Source organism: Aotus nancymaae, unplaced genomic scaffold (genome assembly GCF_030222135.1).
Source record: "Aotus nancymaae isolate 86718 unplaced genomic scaffold, 86718_ANA_hifiasm-v0.15.2.pri h1tg000020l, whole genome shotgun sequence".
Taxonomy (NCBI): Eukaryota; Metazoa; Chordata; class Mammalia; order Primates; family Aotidae; genus Aotus; species Aotus nancymaae.
In genome coordinates this window covers 14,766,406-14,772,746 of record NW_026988432.1, presented here as the reverse complement: position 1 = coordinate 14,772,746, position 6,341 = coordinate 14,766,406, and positions in this window count along the sequence as shown.

Below are 6,341 nucleotides of genomic sequence, written 5' to 3'. Positions count from 1 at the left end.
TGGAACATTAAAGGCAAGAGTCCTGTGGAAGTATCCAGTTATTCATGCCATCTTCAGATGGGTTCTAATTGGCTGTGCCTCAACATGAAATTCAACCCAAAACCAAGTAAGCCATTTACCAAGTCCAAAGCACCAGTCTTCCTTCTGATTCCAAAGCTCCGGTGCACGCACCATGAATCCAATGCATGGTGAAATCTGAGTGGGAGGCCAGGGGCTGGGACACAGAGCACTCAGCTATTGCCAACACAGTCTTCTGGTACTGTCCCTTTTGGTCATGGAATCCCAGCAGAGACACGGTGATGAAGGGCTGGATAACATCTATATCACCCATAATATTTATCTCCCAGGCTAGGTGGGAAACCACCGCCGACACGGAGAAATAGACAAGTCATTTCTTCAACCTCATTTTTAAAAACGTAGCACCTCTCTATAAACTTTTGTAAGGAAAATCAAATCTCATATTGAATATCGGGGACTTTTTCGACATCTGGTTAAGAAACAGTCATGTGAACACATGCCCTCATAAGACTCTCCAGCTCTCCGTGAACTAGGATTGCTCCCACCCTTTCACAGGTGAGCCCTGAGATCTAGGCAGGTTCAGTAACAGTGCCGAGGCCCCAGGGATTGGGTCAGCCTCTTCATTCAAACCCAGGTCTCTCAAACTCCACAGCTCCATGCTGCTGCCCAACACAGCCGCTCAGAGATGGCTCTGCTCTTACAAGTGCCAGGGGTGTCGGAGCACAAGTGCAAAAATTGTACTTTCAACAAATTGCTCTACTCAGTCACACCTAGGGAGCAAACCTGTTCTTCCCCAGAGATGTGGACTTCGTGTGCGAAACAACCTAATCTCCGAAAGCTGTTGGACATCATCATCTGTGACTCTTTCCAGGGTTCATGAGAGGATGGAAGCTGTCTGTCCTGCTCACAGCTACATCCTGTGGCAGAACAATTCCTAAAACTTAGCTTGTGCTCAACAAATATCTGTGACTGACGGCTCAAGAGCTATCTGTTCAAATAATTCATTAATTATTGGATGAGTAAATGAGAGTTCAGGAAAGGACCAGAAAGTATGAGGTCGTCCCAAGGGTCTGGATTATGATGTAAACCTTGTTCTTGGAAGGTCCATTCTGGGACGGATGGGATACCCTCATGTATAGGGTAGGCCTGGGGGTACGAGGTTGCTCTCTAGTGCATTCAATTAGAAAACAAAATTAGGAACATAAATATGAAAGCCAGTTGTTCAGTATTTTTACCTCTTTTTTTTTTTAATTTTTTTTATTTTTTATTTTTTATTTTTTTTTGAGACGGAGTTTCGCTCTTGTTACCCAGGCTGGAGTGCAATGGCGCGATCTCGGCTCACCGCAACCTCCGCCTCGTGGGTTCAGGCAATTCTCCTGCCTCAGCCTCCTGAGTAGCTGGGATTACAGGCACGCGCCACTGTTCCCAGCTAATTTTTTGTATTAGTAGAGACGGGGTTTCACCATGTTGACCAGGATGGTCTCGATCTCTTGACCTTGGGATCCACCCGCCTTGGCCTCCCAAAGTGCTGGGATTACAGGCTTGAGCCACCGCGCCCGGCCTTTTTTTTTTTTTTTTTTTTATTGATGGAGTTTCACTCTGCCACCCAGGCTGGAAGGCAGTGGGGTGATCTCAGCTCATTGCAACTGCCACCTACCAGGTTCAAGTGATTCTCGTGCCTCAGCCTCCCAAGTAGCTGGGACTCCAGGCATGTGCCCCCACACCTGGCTAATTTTTGTATTTTTAGTAGAGACAGGGTTTCACTATGTTGGCCAGGCTGTCCTCAAACTCCTGACCTCAAGTTATCCATCTGCCTTGGCCTCCCAAAGTGCTGGGATTACAGGCATGAGCCACTGTGCCTAGCCTATTTTTACCCCTTTTGAGAAGCGTTCCCTGAATAACCATACATCAAATTGATCTGTCCCTCTCTTTCTCAGCCTATTAATTGGTTCACAAAACATTTCTTGAGCATTTTAGAGAGACCAGGCACTGTGGTTACAGAAGGAAGTTAAAACCTCTGGACTCATAGTACCTCATGGTAAGCAGATAAGGAAATCGGGTAATATGATAGATTTCTGCTCAGGGTGGTAGAGGAGTGTACGTGAAACCTCCTCCTTCTAATGCCAAAATATATATTTAATATATTTATACATGGAAATGATAGAGAATGTATTTGAAGGATTACAATATATAGTCACTAACTTAGCTTCCTGGGGATGTCAGGACAAGAGACCACTAATAGGGCAGCTTTAACAATACAAATGCATTGTCTCACAGTTCTCAAGGCTGGAAATCCAAGGTCAAGGTGTCGGTAGGGATGGTTCCTTCTGGGGGCTGTGAGGAAGGCCCGTTCTGAGCTCCCCCACCCCGCGTCTGGTGGTTGGCTAGAATCTCTGGCACTTATTGGCTTGTGGCTGCGTGCCCCAGTGGTGTGCCCTGTGTCTCCTCGCGTTGTCTCTGGGCATCTCTGTGTCCATAGTTAGCTTTCAGCAGGGACACTAGTCAAATCATAAGGTTCATACCCATGACCTCATCACCCCACTGACCTTATTTTAACTTGATTACCTTTGTAAAGACTCTCTTTCCAAATAGGTCACATTCTGAAGTACTGGGAGTTAGGACTTCAACATAGCATTTTAGGGGACATTCAACATGTCAATTCAACCCAAAACAGTCACAGTAAAAAAAAGACAAAACGAAACCTAGATGAAAATCTCTATGGAGCAGGAGTGGAGACCCCTGTGGTGAGCAGGGGCTGAAGCTGTGGGTGAGCAGCCTAGAAGCCAGCAGTGGTGTGAGAAGCCAATCCTATGGAGGAAGGCGGCTGGACTGCCTCCTTGGACAGTGAGAGTCAATGCCAGGTGCCCTGCCTGCTGGAAACCCCAGCCTGTGAGCATTCCCTGCCTGTGAACAGAGCTGGAAAAGTTCCCCTCCCTTACTGCAAGGTTGCAATAAGAAACAAGCAGCTTGCTGGGGTGAAAGGAGGCTCTAGACATAAGCATGTGTCTGCTGGAGCCCGGATGGTCCCAGAGAAGACCACGCTGAGCTTTGGGGGCATGAATCCCAGGTCTGACCTATCCTCCTAGGAGGCTGCACGGGAGCACTCAGAAACTTCCAGATAAGGAAGGGTAAATGGAGAGGGCAAGGAAAGGCCCATACAAGCAGAGTGTGCAAACAAAACTTACCATACAGGTGGGAAAATCCAACGGCAGAACAAAAGGAAAAAACCAACAAAGCCAATAGCTGGAAGAAATCATGCCTCCCAAAATAGAAACCAGAGAGCAACCAGGAAGCGACTTTCCCAAAGAGAAAGGAGGAGATGTCATTCATAAATAAGAACAGCTGTTTGCGTCAGCAAATCACAAGCAAAGATGTTATGTGAAAGGTATATGCATCACCTCTCCCTTCTGACATTTCTGATAAAATAATAAGGAAGTAAAAAGGAATAAATCCCTAAGGACAATGAATATAAAAGAAGATATCAGTAGAAAAGAGAGTTCAATAAAATTTTCCAGGACAGAAATTAGATGGACAGTTGCCACTGACCTAGCAGAACCGAGAAAGACACAACCCAAAGTGCACGTAGAGAATGGCATCTCTAGGAAAAAGGTCCTGGCAGAGCAGGCAGATGGCAGAGCTGACAGTGTTCGAAACAAAGTCACTCACAGATAGTCATAAGAACATGATTTAATTTAAACTAGTGATCCATCATAACAGATAATAGATGCCATGCACAATGGCTAGATCAAGAACTTTAGCCATCTAAGCATATTACATAGTGCTGTGCAGGTAATTTCCAGAGCTGCAGCTGAAAGGGTTCAAAGAGGTTGCCTCGAGGTATGAGGACTGGAGTGTGGGAAGGGGGCAAGGAGGGGGAAAGAATCACTGTGATTTATTTCCAGCCTTTGGGCACTATTTGATTTTTTAACTCTATGCATGTATGACTTTGATAAAAAATTTTCAAACTAAAGGAAAACCACCCCAATGTGGTACATGCTACAGAAATGGGAGTGGAAAGAGAGATGTTCTGAGTCCTGTGTGGTGAATTGGAGAGAAACCTTTCAGGAGGGGGTTGCTCACAATTGTGTGACCCATACTTCAACCCATTTGTGGTTTCATTCATTCCTTCATTCTTCTACCATGGACGAGACACTGTGATAAGTGCTGGGACTATATCAGTGCATAAAGAGACCTGGATAGTATATAGTATATCCATTTCCCTTGCCATTTCCTCCACTGCTGGGAACAACTTCTGCTTATGTGCCCTTCTCTTAAATCCCCACATAGCACTTTGAATGGTGCTATACTGACATAGCCAGGAAATACTGATGAAATTAGTCAATGAATGAATGAATGAATGAATGATGCAACTTGTAGAATCCATGTGCACAGGCAAGTAGCCATGAAGATAAAGATAATTTTCTGGATTTGAAGTTTAAGACATTTCTCCTCTAATCAAATGACAATAAATTTAGGAAAAATTTAGAAATCCAGTATCCCAGGTAGAAAGATCCTGGATCTCTTCTTAGCTCAGGAACTATATAGTCTTGGTTGTCATTTTATTTATCAATATGGCAAAAGTCTTACCTATAATGGGACTAATGATAACATCTCATAGCATTATTATAGGAATCAGTTGAGACACTGCTTGGTAAACTATAGAGCTCTATAAACATCTTAATTGCTTTAGCCTTGGGATTTTAAGTAGATGTTGCCTATTTCTTTTAGAATATGGGAGCTTAGAAACACGGCACTTATGGAGTCCATCCTCTCATTTGGTAGAAGAGGAGACTGAGGACCAGAGGGGAACAGTGGGTGACCTAAGGTCACACAGCCAGGCTGCGGCAGTGTTGAGCCTGAGATCCACACTACTGAGTTTGGCGTACCTTCCTGCAAGACAGCCCAATCCAGTTTGTCCGCATTGGGTTCAGAGATTTCAAATCAGAATTTTTTGTAAGGTCTATAATTTAAAAGTGAAATTGTGTAATTTAAAAGTGAGAAAAGAACTAGTCAAGTATGAAGGAATTCAAGGTTTTGCATATCAGAAAGTCCTAAGACTCAAATGAGCAAATTGTAGCAAGTTAGCTCCTGAGTCCAACAGAGTCTTCTGTCTTATTTCCAGTGAAGTGTTGATCCCTTCTTTCTTGAGTGCAGAGCAAACACCAACAACGTGACTGCTTTATGAATAAAATGCAGTGCAGTAAACCTGCTGCTCTGGTTTCAGGATACTGCATAGAGGTGTGTGTGGATGGTCCCGTGCTGCATTCTGGAAGGACCCAGGAAGAAATTAAGTTCTAGAAAATGAATTACATCTAATAAAGCCTTTGGGAATCTCATTTGAGGAACTTCATTTCCAAAGCCGTATCTGAATTTATATATTTTAGGAGGCAATGACAGAAAAACAGTTAAAATTTATTGAGTTCTCCTGTGATACTGGGCACTGTGATTAAAAACCTGATCAGTATTAGTTCTCCTAGTCATTTCAACAACCATTTTTAAAATCAGAAAACTAAGGCTCAGAAATGTTAAGTGGCCTTCCCAAGTCAGAGAACAAATAAGTCGCAAGAGTGAGACTTAAACCAAGGTAATGTAGTTCTAAAGCCTGTGTGTTATTAGACTATCTGGCACAGAGGAAAACTTGTTGCTGACTTAGCGACATGACTTAGAACTTGATAATGTCTCTGGAAGCAAGCTGAGAGTGTCAGGATGTTACAGCCTCAAAATATACTAAGTGCTAAAAAATTATAGGGAAGACATGACTTTATTTTTAAAAGTGTGGGTTATATTTAGCCTCTCAGTTGGGATTAGATGGCATCATATGTTTTTAAGAGAAAAGCTTCTGTAGACAAGGAAAATATGTATTACTCAAAAGCCTGGGGTAAGGTTGGAGAAAGGCTGAGGAGTCAATGGTGAGAACACCTTTCTCCATGGCAGACGTGGACAGCACAGGGAATAGTGAACACCACACCCTGTGATTTAGGTTCCTGCCAGGGCTTAACAATAGTGGCCCCAGTCCCCAGCGGCTTCCTTCAAATATGCTCCACTGAGACACACAATGAAAGAGCATTTGCCAAACCACAGCCTTTGAGATGAGTCTACCAGAGCCTCACCCTACCCTGGCCTCTGTGATATATGTTGTATGATTTATGAGTTATAATTTTATATTTTACATAATACATGTATTATTTATAACTCATGTATATATTTTTACTTCACTATATATATTTAACTTTAAATATATCTACATTAAATATACTTAATATACTATGTATATTATATATTATAATATATATTACATAAAATGTTATAATATATAATATATA